This window comes from Hyla sarda, chromosome 1, assembly GCF_029499605.1.
Source record: "Hyla sarda isolate aHylSar1 chromosome 1, aHylSar1.hap1, whole genome shotgun sequence".
Lineage (NCBI taxonomy): Eukaryota > Metazoa > Chordata > Amphibia > Anura > Hylidae > Hyla > Hyla sarda.
Window position 1 is genome coordinate 545,733,666 of NC_079189.1, and position 16,335 is coordinate 545,750,000.

General features: G+C 41.8%; 1 protein-coding gene across 10 annotated transcripts in view; it reads left to right on the forward strand.

The window, feature by feature from the left end:
* The window catches only part of MAST4 (microtubule associated serine/threonine kinase family member 4), a 632,006-nt gene that overhangs the window by 433,887 nt on the left and 181,784 nt on the right, over window positions 1-16,335 (forward strand). The gene's annotated exons all lie outside the window — the stretch shown is intronic.

Here is a 16,335-nt window from a genome sequence, read left to right on the forward strand (position 1 = left end):
CTTAGCAGTCTTCATTGCTTTTCAGAACACTCCTCTATTACTCTTGATCTGTGTTTTTTGCTGCATTGAGATTGGCGAAGGCATCCATAAGTCATTTGACACAGCAGGATGCTTGCTGTGTCTTCATCTCCCCCACATGTGCTCATGCTTACATTTTACTGTCTCTACATGTCCACATACTGACATAAATACATAAGTTGCCAATTTAGCGCTGTATTACACTCACTAGCTCCTACCCGATGTGCAGATCGGCGCTCATTTACCAAGCCTATTACATGGTTATTGTGCAGGAAGGGCCACCATCACTTGTCGGGCGCTCATTCCCAATTACAAGTAGAGATGTCCAGCTGCTGATTGAGGATTTTTGTTAAAGGATGTGGTTACCCGAACAATAAGCATTTCCTAATTTGTCGGCTGGTCAATGGCCCTATTACACAAGGTGATATTAGAGATGTGACCTCATGGAATTTGTATGTTTTAGCTTTTTAATTAAAGGGGTTATCCACCATAAGGTGATTTTAGTACCTACCTGGCAGGCAGTAATGGACATGCTTAGGAAGGATCTGCACGTCTCTTGGGGCTAAATGGCTATGTTGTGAGATTACCATAACACTGTGGCTAGCTTTTTGGGAACTTGTATTTCCTGTTTGACTTATGTTTTTTTTTTACTACAAATCCCACAATGCCATTTACCTCCCTCTCACACATCAGCCGTCCCACCCATTGAAACAAAAGACCTGTGGTTTTCAATCAGGGTGCCTACAGCTGTTGCATTAGTTGCAGATTGATCGCTCCACCCAGTGAAATAGACAGGCTCCCTGTCATCAGCTGACTAGTGAGTCAGGTCTCGGCCGCATTGCAAGCTGGGAAAAATCCGAGAGAACAGTCATTTTGTATGCTGGTAAAAATAAATATTGGGTGAAAATCACAGACGAATTGTGAGGAAACTGTTACACACAGGTGCAGACAATATATTATGAACTACACTAACTTTACAGCCCCTGTAGCATAGTCGGATAAAAAAAAAAAAATCCTGGAATACCCCTTTAAACTTAACTGGAAAATGCAATTGTTGCTCAGATGATGAATCTTTTTTTTTTTCTCTTTCCCCCAAAACATTTATGCCATTTTTTTTTTACTTGAAATGCTGCAACGTTTTTCCACCATTTTTTTATGTTAAGAAGCTTTGGGGTTTGCCTACATTTGGGAGATATGTTCTATGAACATAAGGATCTGCCAGCGCACTGGTTTATTTCTACCTAGGCAAGAAATTGATCTCTGACCGCGATGTTAATATTCTTTGCCAGTGTTTTATTCCATAGATAGTCACATATTCTACTAGAATACAACTAATATTGAATTGTGTGACCATGTTTTTATGTCAGTAAGGAATGGTAACTTTGAGGATGGGAGTGTATGGATGAGGGTAGGAGGACTTGGTCAGGAAGATTCCCCTTAGTAAACGCCATTTATTTGTCTTTAAATATACACCACGCATGTCCTATTGTGTTGAGGAAGGTAACTGTTGGGCAAATAAGCAGACACAAGAGTAGAACTTAATCAAATTAATATCATGGACATATCATTTGCATAGTAATGCCCTTATTCAGTGTTATGCCAAGAACAGGTGTAATTATTACTATACAGTGACAATAAACAATATAAAAGCCATTTGTTTTCCCCCCAGCAACATCCCATAATATAAACCACCATTGTTATCATAGGCTTGGTTGCACAATAGAAGGCTAGTAAAATATTCCACCGCTGTCTTTATGAGCAAACCATAAAATGTCCCAGTATTTATTGTATTAATAAAATTAGAATTTCAACTCGTGTGCTTGCAAATTTTTTTTCCAATTAAGGTTGTTTATATTCCTGTTGGGGCAATTAAATGTAAAAGTGCCGGCGTGACTATATGTCAAATTATTTCCACTTGCAAGCGGGTCCATGCTACTTTTAACGCGCCATTTAAATCAGGGTGTTATTTATCCCAGATTGTTCATAATGCAGATTATTAGTATTTATGGAATGATGGTTTGGTAACTGTATTTGGTTTTATTTCCTTGTCCTGTCCTCCCATATGGCTTCTTTTTGTTTATATTTGTCCCTGAACATCCATAACATTCAGAAGAAAATCCCTGAGATCTTCCTCTGAATTTTGTTATGTATGGTTGACCTTATCCTCTTGTTATCCTGTGCATTAAGCATGCATTTGGATTATATTAGTGTTTTTATGGGATCATTTTTCAACCCTTGAATCATATTCCGAATATTGTTTCTTTTTACCCATGTTTTCTTTTATTTGTAGCACTAAAGATAGGTTTGAAGAACAGTAAAGCATTGATGGTCGACAGTGTATACGGGAGAGTGCTTGCCTTTAGTGATAAAAGATTTGCAGTTTAATATGTTTTACTGAAATAGTCTTGTTGAAAAAATAAGGTTATATTCTGTTACAAAACAAAGTAGGAAAATCACATTTTAAATATTATCTCATTGGTTGGTTATGTTTGACCCCTTAATGAGCCTTAAAATATGACTATGGATTGTCAGCCAAACCACAGTCTCCTCCTCCAGCTGTTGTGGGGGTTCTTGTACCTCATCAATACAGAGCTCGATGCTGTTTGGCAGGGAGGAGATGGCTTTGACATGAGTGAGGAGGTTGTTGTGGTATTCTTGACCAGTTTCAGTACTGAGCAGTGATTTGCTGTGACATGGTTCTGAGGGGTCAATGTGTCTCCTTAGGGAGAGGAGGCCAAGCTGGCACAGGGAGGTCACACAATGCTTATTAGGTGGAAATAAAGTATGCAGAGAATGTGGTTTGGATATAAACTACAGTGCACGCTCTTCCCCACTCTTCCTAAACATAAATGTTCAGAAGGCCGGGGTGCTGGGCCAGAGATCGCGGAGAGTCCCAGCAGCTGAACCAACCCCCCCACGATCAGACATCTTATCCTCATCCCTTGGATAGGGGATACAATGTATATGGGTGGAGTACCCCTTTTTTTAGGGCCTTATACACAGAGCAATTATCAACTAAACTAGCCAAGACCGCAATTTCAGCCCAGCAGTTCTCTGTGTAATCGGGAAATGTGCTGCTGTTAATAATGTACAATTCATTTGGAAAGTCTTCAGAAGCTTAAAAATGTTTTCACATTCTATTATTTGTGCTCTTGTGTTTTATAAAACAATAAAATAAACCAAATACATTTTTTTCTCATCATTCTGCACTGAATATCCCAAAAATAACAAAGTAAAAACAGAATGTTAGAAATCTTTGCTAATTTATTGAAAAGGAAAGCATAAGTATTTACACCCTTTACTCAGCACTTTGCTAAAGCCCCCTGGGTAGTAATTACAGCCTCCAGTCATCTTGGGGATGAGGCCACAAGGTTTAAACACCTGGATTGGGGATTTTGGGCCATTCTTCTTTGCAGATCCTCTCAAGCTCTGTCAGGTTGGATGAGGGTATCTCCAGAGAGTTCAAGTCAGGGCTCTGGATGGGCCACTCAAGGACATTTTACAGAGTTTTCAATAAGGCACCCCTGTGTTGTCTTGGCTGTGTGCCTAGGGTCATTATATCGTTGGAAAATGATTTTTTTCAGCCCAGTCTTAGGTCCAGAGCACTCTGGATCAGATTGTTATTAAGAATAGCTCTGTACTTTGCTTTCCCTTAACTTTGACCAGTCTCTCTGTCCCAGCCGCTATGAACAGTAGTTTCTTCCAGACATAAAGCTTAGAATTTAAGCCAAAACATTCAATCTTTTGTGGTGGCCTAGTACAGGAGTTGTATACCTGTACCCTTGCTGCTTCCCTGCAACATCCCCCCCCCCCCCACATCTGTTCCCCTTGTACAGCTATTATGCTATGGGATGTATATAAAATGTCCTTGCAAGGCCTAAGGTCTCTGAAGTCACTGGTCACCTCCACGGGCCTGGAAAAGCAACAGCCCCTTTAAAAAGGAACAGCCCCTTAAAAAGGATATGAAACAGCGTTGGGGTACAGAGCAGCACGATCATGGGTAAGCAATGGGCACCTTATATACTTGTATATCATGCACTTTATTCATTTCAGTAGCGTTTTTATGCACTTTTAAACCTTCTTGTGTAGATGGAGTTAGTATAAGGGGATACTAAGTACCCAATCATCATCCTTATTTGCTGCAGGGTATTACAGGATACGTACTATAACTGAATTGCTCCCTGCACAAAACTTTAGCATTATATAACATAGGTGCTCCCAGATATACTCTATTATAATTCATAATCTCTGTTGGTTGCCCGGTTTAATTTCTGTGGTCCTCAATTGGTCCAGTACTTGAGATTGCTGTCCATATATATATATATATATATATAAATTTTTACTTGTGTAATCAATAACATTATATGTTTTATTCAAGCGGTATAGTGTGAACTCCTATTCTTTCTTCTGTGTTGGGCCTGGAAAAGCTGTATAGACTAGCTACCGTTGTTCCATAACTTGGCGTCGGAGTCATTATTGCCCTGTGCCTAGCCCAGGATCCAGCAGTATACTTTCGGATGGTATTGAGGATAAACCACGACCTGGCATTACAAATACAAGGAGTTAAAGCCATCTGCCCCAAGGGTAATACCATCTGCCCTGCATCACTTCCTCTACCACAACTTTGTTTCATCAGACCCAGAGAATCTTGTTTCAGTAATGGTTGACCTTCTGGAAGTTCCTCTCATCAGCACACAGGTGCTTTGGAGTTTAACCGGAGTGACCATTGTGTTCAAGGTCAACTCTCTTACCAAGGCCCTTCTCCCACGATTACTTAGTTTGGTGGGGTGGCCTGATCTAGTAAGAGTCCTTCTCATTATAAACATCTTCCATTTAAGAATGATGGAGGCTACTGTGGTCTTGGGAACTTTTTGGTGCAGCAGAACTTTATTTGTACCCTTCTCCAGATCTATACCTCCCACATTCTTTGACCTCTACAGGCAGTTCTTTCTCACCCATGGCTTGGTTTTTGCTCTGATGCACATTGTCAGACAAGGCTATGTCCTTCCAAATCCTGTCCAATCAACTGAATTTACCACAGGTGATTCCAATCAAGGTGTAGTAACTGTTAGGATTCGACAGGCTGGATGTGGATCCTCTGTGTCAGCGAGGGATTGGCGTGGACCGTACCGGTGGACCGGGTCTAAGCTGCTACTGGTATTCACCAGAGCCCGCCACAAAGCGGGATGGTCTTGCTGCGGCAGTAGCAACCAGGTCGTATCCACCGGTAACGGCTCAACCTCGCTGAGAAGGCGTGGGACAGAAGGACTAGACAGAGGTGAGGTCAGACGTAGCAGAAGGTCAGGGCAGGCGGCAAGGTTCGTAGTCAATGGTAACGGCAGAAGGTCTGGAAACACTGGTAAGGCAATCACAGGAAACGCTTTCACTAGGCACAAGGGCAACAAGATCCGGCAATGCTGGGAAGAAGAAGTGAGGTTATAAAGACGTGGAGCTAATTACACTGATTGGGCCAGGCACCAATTAGTGGTGCACTGGCCCTTTAAATCTTAGAGAGCTGGCGCACGCGCGCCCTAGGGAGCGGAGCCGCGCGCGCCAGGACGTGACAGCCAGGGACCGGGACAGGTAAGTGGATTGGGATGCGATCCGCGAGCGGGCGCGTCCCGCTATGCGAATCGCATCCCCGTCGGCAGTGTCAGTGCAGCGCTCCTGGTCAGCGGGTCTGACCGGGGCGCTGCAGAGAGGAGAACGCCGCGAGCGCTCCGAGGAGGAGCAGGGACCCGGAGCGCTCGGCGGAACAGTAACATCTCAAAGGTGATCAAGAGAAATGGGAGGCCCCAATATTAAATTTCAAGTGTCATAGCAAAGAGTCTGAATATTTGTCTGAAAATGTTTAGTTTTTCCTTTTTAATTAGCAAAGAAAAATAGAAATTAGTAAAGAAAACATAATTTTTAGTCAATTTTAGTAAAAGTCCACAACATAACAAAATGTAAATTGATCTGAAGACTTTCTGCATGTATTTTAGTGAAATGCTGCGTAAACAACCCAGAGATCATTTGTGCGTCCCTTCGCCGCAAATCTACTCGATTGGCACGTGTTGGAGACTGTCATCTGCTTATGTAAAAAAAGGTCTAGCCAGCTCCCTATCTCTGGGGGACCCTATTTGTCTAAGCAGTGCAGGGATAGGTCATTGATTTCAGTGGATAACTGAGCCACTTGGCTGGCAATAACAAAACAGCAGTCCGAGCAATCCCATAAGGTCTTCTTCTTTCAGCGTTTTACTACAAATAAAAGCACCCTTAATCATTTTTTTTTTATGCATTTCTAACATGTCTATCAGCAAAGTTCCAGATAGACCTCCAAAAAAATAAAGGCCACAGACCCCAAAAATGAAAAAAAAAATCCCCACGTTAACACCACAAAAAGCATTGCTTTTAATACTTTTCATATTCCCTAAAGACTTAAATAATAAGTCTGGCCTAGACTTGATCGATGAGTCTGAGGACAAAAACTGCCTGATTTTGTCCATAACAACCAATTACAGCTTTAACTGCTCTGGTAAAGACAAAAGCTGAACTTTGTTTGTTTGGTTGCCATGGGAAAGTCAGATTGTTTTTGTCTCAGACAGATTGATAAATAGACCCCAAGGTGGGGCTTAATATGTGCAACAATGGCACATGTTTATGGTACTGCAGCATTGTAGTGAGTTTAAATGGCCACTGTCAGATATCAAAACTTTTTATATTTTGTATATCTTGTCAAAACAATAGTTTTTCTAATATACTTCTTTAAAAAAAAAAAATGTATTAAGGAAAACTGCCTCTGAAAATACCACCACGAGTGTGTCCAAGGGCCATAGACAAGAGATGGCTGCTTGACAAGACAGAGTTTTACCAATTATATGCCTCCAGCTGTTGCAAAACTACAACTCCAAGAGCAGGCCAGGCTTGCTCCTGAGAGCAGTGATTCAGCAGAGTGAGGGAGGGGGAGGAGACATCACAGTGCAGGCAAGAAAAGACATTCCCCCTCCCTTTGACAAGATGGAAAAGACAGTGAGCACTGTTAATGGACTATTTTCTAGTGAAATATCAGTAATAGAGACATAAAAATTACACGTACATAATCAGGATGAGGTACTAACAGCTTTTTTTTTTTTTTTGTGGGATCTGACAGGTACGCTTTAAATAAAAAAATATCCAAAAAGAAAACTTTGGGGAAAATTTATGAAACCTGTACAGAGGAAATGTTGACCAGTTTCCCATAGCGAAACCACTGTGGATCTGCTACGAGTAGACACACAGGCCACAGCTATGAATGTGCCATAAGGTTTTGAGGATGACGTTCCTTGTGATGGTGCACACCCGCAGCATGAAATACGCTGCAGATGCGGTATGTGTGATAAGAGGTATGCCTACCCTAATTCCACTTTGACACTGGCATATTTTTCGTCACTGCTTTGCATTCAAACTTGGAACTAGAAGTGGAACCTACACAGGGGGGGGATAAAATGGGGTAAGGTCCAATGATGGAGATAATATATGTGGATGGATCCAGCAAGTGCTGCGCGTTTTCCTGTAACGCTGTCATATTACTGGCAAAATTGCGTGTACATTGGCTTCTATATGCAAGCAGATATGTGTCTGCAAGCGCTATCTGCATTATCAGACTTACCTAGTAATCTGGTTTTGGGACTACTAGTGTGATCAGTAGTAGAGAGGGTGGATGAGTTCTGGGAAGCACCAGGAGTAAGAAATACAAATATGCTGGATTCTACACTTTCTCAATATCAATCAACATTGTGACATGATAAACACAAATCATCCACTAGATGGAGTCATTTATATTTGTATTGTCTATGCACAGCCTTTATAGTTACTATTAAGAGTCCCAGATGATTTTTTTTTTTTATTCCTAAAACATATCCAAAGGTTTCCAAGTGTTCTATTGAGAAGGTACTTGCTATGTACATGCTGAATGTTTGTGCGAGGTTCAATTCTAATCATTTAACATCCTGCTGCACCAGTGTTTCCCAACCAGGGTGCCTCCAGCTGTTGCTAAACTACAACTCCTAGCATGCCCACACAGCCCACGGCTGTCCGGGCGTGCAGGAAGTTGTAGTTTAGAAACAGCTGGAGGAACCATGGTTGGAAACAGTATGCTATACGGTTATGTTTACATAAGTTCAGTTTTTTTCTCATAGTTTACATGGCAAAATATGTGGCAAAAATGTGTCCAATGTGTAGTACAGTTAATGATGTGATTTATTTATTTATTTATTTTGGAAAAGTAGTGCACCAGAATAAGTGACCTAAAGTATTACTTATTTTGGCTTATTCTCTGATAGAGAGTTAGAGATGCAGGATGCTGATTGGATGAAATAATCAGTGCCCACAACCAGGACTATACAAATGCATGGCAGAAAGCCAAGGCTACCCATAAAATTTCCGCCAGGTATTGCACAACATTTTTTTTCTCCATATTTTCCACTTATTAGAGCTTTCTCATGATTAGGGGGGAAAAAAGCATTGCATCTCAACCCCATTCACTTGGTCGTAGTAAAATTACTGCAACGAATCCGTACTGCAAATCTACATTGTAGACAACCTACAGGCTATACTTTAAGTAATGGCTGTACATCTGCCAGTAACATTGTTTCATGATGGTACATGCAGATGTTGTGTGTCATGGTGACTATACCATTTTACCATGACTTGCACATGTCACCCTAGCTGTAAGTTAAAGGGGAACTCCGGTGGAAAACAATTTTTTTCACATCAATGGGCTCCAGAAAGTTAAACAGATTTGTAAATGAAAAAGTCTTAATCCTTCCAGTACTTATCAGCTGCAGTATACTACAGAGGAAGTTGAGTTGTTCTTTTCTTTCTGACCACAGTGCTCTCTGCTGACACCTCTGTCCATGTCAGGAACTGTGCAGAAGAGGCTTGCTATGGTTATTTGCTCCTACTCTGGACAGTCCCTGATATGGACAGGGGTGGCAACAGACAGCACTTTAATAGAAGTCATTTACAAATCTGTTTAACTTTCTTGAGCCAGTTGATGTGAAAAAAATTGTTTTACATCAGAGTACCCCTTTAACCTTTATATGAGGCTTGTGAGTCATGGATCCCCATCATTTTATAAGTAGCCTCTAGCTGTTGCAAAACTTTAACTCCCAGCATGCCCGGACAACCTTTACATTTTGCAGAATTCTGGCAGATATCCCATTGAACTCAATGGGCTTAGAATTTCAGCAGAATTCTGAGTTTTGAGCACACATAAATTCTGCCAAATTTCTACAAAGCTGCAAAAATTCCACAGCAAACTTTGCAGAATGGAAATTGAGGGTAATAGCAGAATTTCTGCCATGTGAACATAGCCTTACTCATTTCTCCAATCCCTTGGCGAATCAGTATCAGTTTACTAGTGACTAACACTGGAGATTGCCGCTGATTTGTCGTCACATGCAGTACTACTGGTATCCCCACTCAGTGATGGGTGCCATGATCCTAGTAGTACTATGATAAGTGACCACTGAGGCCTCTAAGGGTGCGTTCACATGGGCGGGTTTACAGCCAAAAAAAAATGCAGTGTTTAAACTCACAACTGGAAACTTGCTGTAAACCCACATGTATAAATGTAATAGGCTGCAGCCTTAGCTGGTGGTAAACAGACCAGGGCAGCACCCACCAGAGCTCCTGTGCAGGAACGCAATCTCAGGATCAGAAAGGTGACTATATGTTTTTGTTATTTTATTCCATTTCAGCCATGTATTAAAATGTTTCCAATGGGTAAATAACCCTTTAATATAAAGGTTGATGAGGTCTGACCTCGGGTACCACCTCCGATCTGGAGAATACCAAGGTTTAAGGAAGGAGGTGAATGAGCTACTGCACTTACCTAGTGCTGCTGCCCTTTTATTCTGAGGATCTTGTGGGTCAGACACCCCCAAATCAAACAATAAGTGATAGTGATATGCTGTATTAATGGGAGCCTGTCATCACTTTCATACTGACCGCATCCCCAGCCATTGTGATGGTCCATTGATCACGGTTGGAGGGGCATGCAGATGCCACCAGGGTCAACCCCGATGACTTGTAGTTCATGCATTATCAAAATTATGACAAGTTTTCCAGAAAGAGTACCTGTAATATGCAACCAAAAAACATATATTTTTTATATATTATAGTTATGTTACTCACTATCTAATTCTTATCATGTACATATATTTTTATGTGTCTAGCACCTATATTTCTCTCTCAAGTACCTTCCAATCTGTTGATTACTTGGTTTGTCATCCTGTGCTCTGCAGGGAGTGTGTCTTCACTCTGAATGACTAATCTTTCTCCCTGAGTGCTGGGTTTCTTCATCCAATCACTGCAGGCTGCTCTATAACCCCCTCCTATCATGCTGCAGTCTGATAGGACAGGAGTGAGCACAGAAGAGTGCTTGTCCCACCCTCACTTTTTACATGGCTGTGCCGAAGCTTGGACAAATACGATGCTGAAGCTGGACAGGATTATGTTCTGGGTGGTATGGGGACCCCTAGTGGTATTTTTGATGATTTTTGATCATGATGACATGAATTTTATAAAAAAAGTTATAAAATAGTATAAGCATATAAGAAAGGTTAATGTTTTGCAAAGATGTACAACATATAAAAAGTTTTTGAATCTGACAGTGTCCATTTAAGAGCAAAGGTTCAAACAAATCCGTTGTTCTCTAGCCAACACCCTTGAATCCTTGAAGCGATAGATGACCATACCATATTCTATATTGTGACTTTAGATAATATATTGTATTCTAGGCAGCTGTGAGACATGGCAGAGATATTACACATTGCGTGTTACACCTCTACAGCTGACCTTGTGGATCAGTGATATTTATTGGGCACATAGCACATCTGGAGAGCACATTCATTTGCAATAACATTAAAAGTATTGAGGAATGATTCTGCCAATATTCTATTGATTTTTATTTGTAAGTGGGGTAGTACAAGGTTAGTTCTCATACACTGCTCAAAAAAATAAAGGGAACACCAAGATAACACATCCTAGATCTGAATGAATAAACTAATCATAAGAAATACTTTCGTCTTTACATAGTTGAATGTTCTGACAACAAAATCACACAAAAATTATCAATGGAAATCAAATTTATCAACCCATGGAGGTCTGGATATGGAGTCACACTCAAAATCAAAGTGGAAAACCACATTACAGGCTGATCCAACTTTGATGTAATTTCCTTAGAAAGTCAAAATGAGGCTCAGTAGTGTGTGTGGCCTCCACGTGCCCGTATGACCTCCCTACAATGCCTGAGCATGCTCCTGATGAGGTGGCAGATGGCCTCCTGAGGGATGTCCTTCCAGACCTGGACTAAAGCATCCGCCAACTCCTGGACAGTCTGTGGTACAACGTGGCATTGGTGGATGGAACAAGACATTATGTCCCAGATGTGCTCAATCGGATTCAGGTCTGGGGAACGGGCAGGCAAGTCCATAGCATCAATGCCTTCCTCTTGCGGGAATTGCTGACACATAAGGGCTAGGATTGTCTTGCACTAGTTGGAATCCAGGGCCAACTACACCAGCATATGGTCTCACAAGGGGTCTGAGGATCTCATCTCAGTACCTAATGGCAGTCAGGCTACCTCTGGCAAGCACATGGAGGGCTGTGTGGCCCCCAAAGAAATGCCACCCTACATCATTACTGACCCACCGCCACCGCAGACTCTGTCACATCTGTCTCATGTGCTCAGTGTGAACCTGCTTTCATCTGTGAAGAGCACAGGGCACCAGTGGTGAATTTTCCAATCTTGGTGTTCTCTGGCAAGTGGAAAACATCCTGCACATTGCTGGGCTGTAAGCACAACCTCTACCTGTGGACATCGGGCCCTCATACCACTCTCATGGAGTCTGTTTCTGACCGTTTGAGTGGACACATGCACATTTGTGGCCTGCTGGAGGTCTTTTCGCAGGGCTCTGGCAGTGCTCCTCCTGCTCCTCCTTGCAAAAAGGCAGAGGTACCGGTCCTGCTGCTGGGTTTTTGCCCTCCTACGGCCTCTTCCACGTCTCCTAATGTATTGGCCTGTCTCCTGGTAGCGCCTCCATGTTCTTAACACTACGCTGACAGACACAGCAAACCTTCTTGCCACAGCTCTCATTGATGTGCCATCCTGGATGAGCTGCACTACATGAGAAGTGGTCTGTGGTCACACCTGCAGAACCACTCCTTTATTGGGGGTGTCTTGCTAATTACCTATAATTTCTACCTGTTGTCTGTTCCATTTGCACAACAGCATGTGAAATTGATTGTCAATGAGTGTTGCTTCCTGTGTGGACAATGTGATTTCACAGAAGTGTGATTGACTTGGAGTTACAAACTCCCCAGTACAGGTCGCCTTTCTAACCCAGGAAGAAGTACAGTGCCTCCTACAAAAAAAATCTAAATAGACAAATCACCAGGTCCAAATGGCATTCACCCCCCGTGTCAAACTAACTTGATCAGCTTTTATGAGGAGGTGAGCTCCAGACTGGACCAGGGGGAATTGCTGGATGTCGTATATCTGAATTTTTCGAAAGCATTTGATACGGTGCCACATAAAAGGTTGGTGCATAAAATTAGAAGAATTGGGCTGGGAGAGAATGTGTAAGTGGGTAAGTAACTGGCTCAGTGATAGGAAACAGAGCGTGGTTATTAATGGAACTTATTCTGATTGGGTGACTGTTACTAGTGGGGTACCAGAGAGGTCCGTCTTGGGTCCTGTTCTATTTAATATATTTATTAATGACCTTGTAGAGGGGTTGAATAGTAAAGTAGCAATCTTTGGAGATGATACTAAACTCTGTAAAGCGGTAAACACTATAGAGGACAGTGCACTGTTACAAATGGATCTGGATAGGTTGGAGGTTTGGGCTGAAAAGTGGCAGATGAGGTTCAACACTGATACATTTAAGGTAATGCACATGGGAAGGAAAAATCCAGGCTGGGATTATGTACTAAATGGGAGAACACTTGGGACGACTGATGTGGAAAAGGACTTGGGAGTCTTAGTTAATAGTGTTGAGCGGCATAGGCCATATTCGAATTCGCGAATATTCGCGAATATATGGACGAATATTCGTCATATTCGCGAATATTCGCATATTCGCAATGTTCTCGTTTTATTTTCGCATATGCGAATATCCGCGTGCGCGAAAATTAACATATGCGAAAATTTGCATATACAAAAATCAACTTAAAGGAGTAGTCCAGTGGTGATTCAGTGGTGAGCAACTTATCCCCTATCCTAAGGATAGGGGATAAGTTGCAGATCGCGGGGGGTCCGACCCCTGGGGCCCCCCGCGATCTCCTGTACGGAGCCCCGACAGCCCGCTGGAAGGGGGCGTGTCGACCTCCGCACGAGGCGGCGGCCGACACGCCCCCTCAATACAACTCTATGGCAGAGCCGAAGCGCTGCCTTCGGCAATCTCCGGCTCTGCCATAGAGATGTATTGAGGGGGCGTGTCGGCCGCCGCCTCGTGCGGGGGTCGACACCCGCTATCTCAGCGGAGAGCCGGGGCCCCGTACAGAGAGATCGCAGGGGGCCCCAGCTGTCGGACCCCCCGCGATCTCAAACTTATCCCCTATCCTTAGGATAGGGGATAAGTTTTTCACCACTGGACTACCCCTTTAAGCGAAAAATCGCATATGCGAAAATTAGCATATGTAAATTTTCGCATATGCGAAAATTCGCACGTGTCTCACACAGTAGTATTAGAGCCTTCTTACACCACATAAGCTGGAAGCAGAGAGGGATGATCACTGTGATGTGTACTGTGAAAAAAAAAAATTACAAAAAAAAAAAAAAAGAATATTCGCAATTACGAATATATAGCGCTATATTCGCGAATTCGCGAATATGCGATATTCGTGAATAAAATTTGAATTGCGAATATTCGCGAGCAACACTATTAGTTAACAGTAAATTTAGCTGTAGTGACCAATGTCGGGCAGCTGCTGCCAAGGCAAATAAAATCATGGGGTGCATCAATAGGGGCATAGATGCCTACGACAAGGAAATAATTCTACCGCTGTACAAATCACTAGTCAGACCACACATAGAATACTGTGTACAGTACTGGGCACCAGTGTACAAGAAAGATATAGTGGAGCTGGAGAGGGTTCAAAGACGGGCAACCAGGGTAATACGGGGAATGGGAGGACTACAGTACACAGAAAAATTATTGGCATTAGGGTTATTTAGTTTAGAAAAAAGAAGGCTTAGGGGAGACCTAATAACTATGTATAAATATATCAGGGGACAGTACAGAGATCTCTCCCATGATCTATTTATACCTTGGACTGTATCTATAACAAGGGGGCAACCTCTACGTTTAGAGGAAAGAAGGTTTCTACACCAGCACAGATGGGGATTCTTTACTGTAAGAGCAGCGATACTGTGGAATTCTCTGCCAGAGGTGTTCATGGTGAACACTGTAAAAGAATTTAAAAGGGGTCTGGTTTCATTTAGGAGAATAATAATATTACAGGTTATGGATTCTAGATCTGTATCTACTCATTAGGGTTGTAGGTTGAACTTGATGGACTCTGGTCTTTTTTTCGACCTTATGAACTATGTTACATTGTGTTGTTTAAGTGTTCACTTTATTTTTTTGAGCAGTGTATTTTAGGTTTGTGAGATGACATTGTCATTTTCATTCTCTAAAGAAATCTTTCATGAGTAGGGTTGATTGGTTCAACATGAAGGGACAGGATTTCTGACAAATAATGCAGCATTTATGAATTCATGCCATGTCTCCATATTCTTATCTTCCCTCCTCTACTACTGTCTCTGAATAGTTAAAATCAGGAGCACTATAAAAAGTTCCATTGTAGCCCAGGCCTTAGAGGCAAAATGTTAGCTCCGCCTCCACATCACGCTGAGAGCAGCAGATACCTGATGGGGAGATAAAATAATTTCAGCTGATGACTGTTCTCAAAGTTGTAAAATCGTTTGACGTCTAAGCTTAAAGGGAATCTTTCATCATCATCGCTAACCTATTGGTATTGGCTTGTAGTGCGGGTGATGGTGATGACAATGCTATTTACTGTTCATAGATCTGTGGCTTCTTTCCTTTTGATATTCTTCTTTTTCTTCTTATGCAAATGAATGTGCTTGGTGCACAGGAGGCGTTCCTAATTCCCAAGTGCACTGTGACGTAGAGTTGGCTGTTGTGTTTTGCAAACAGTATGGGTCTGTAGGGTTCAAGGGTTGAAAGGGACACTGAACTTATTCTCCGTTAGGCCAAACTCTGCAGTTTTTTCATTTATCATTAGAAAATATATAAAGGTAGAATACTTAAAGGGGTACTCCAGTGAAAAACAATATTTTTTTACATCAGTTAAGTTACAGATTTAAGGGGGTACTCCGATGAAAAACTTTTTTTTTTTTTTTTTTTTATCAACTGGTGCCAGAACGTTAAACAGATTTGTATATTACTTCTTTATAAAAATCTTAATCTTTCCAGTACTTATCAGCTGTTTTATACTATAGAGAAAGTTATTTTCTTTTTAAATGTATTTTCTGTCTGACCACACTGCTCTCTGCTGACACCCCTGTCTGTCTCAGGAACTGTCCAGAGCAGGTGAGGTTTCCTATGGGGATTTGCTCCTGATCTTGGCGGTTCCTGAGACAGACAGGTGTCGGCAGAGAGCACTGTGGTCAGACAGAAAATACATTTTAAAAGAAAAGAACTTCCTCCGGAGCATACAGCAGCTGATAAGTACTGTAAGGATAATGATTTTTAAATAGAAGTAATTTACAAATCTGTTTAACGTTCTGGCACCAGTTGATTTAAAAAAAAAAGTTTTTCACCGGAGTACCCCTTTAAATTTTTTTTCATGAAAGCTTTGATACTTATTTAGTTTTTATGAATCCATTTGCAAAACACTTTACTGGTTCCATCTTCTAACAATCATTCTTTATAGTAAATTTTTTGACAACTTTTTTTTTTGTTTTTTAGTGATCCAGAATCAGTCTTTAATCTGCTAACATAGGGGTAGTTCTTGTCTCCTTTAAAAATCACACTGCCAGTAACACAACAAGACGTCTTGGCACCCACAGCAAGTAAGCTGGAAACAGGTGCAGAAAGCAGAGTCCGGGAGTACTGTGCACACACTCTGTGTGCTATGAAGCATTGCAGCATCTGCAATTTTATTATATCTTCATTACCTTTTAATCTGTAATAAAGGTAAAAATGTAGTTAAATTAGTTAAACCCCTGGACAACAGCTTTGGTTTACATGGTCAAATAGCTGATTCCCAATCTGTCCACATCTCAAGGCTAAGAAAGACTAGACCAGTGTTTCTCGATCAGGG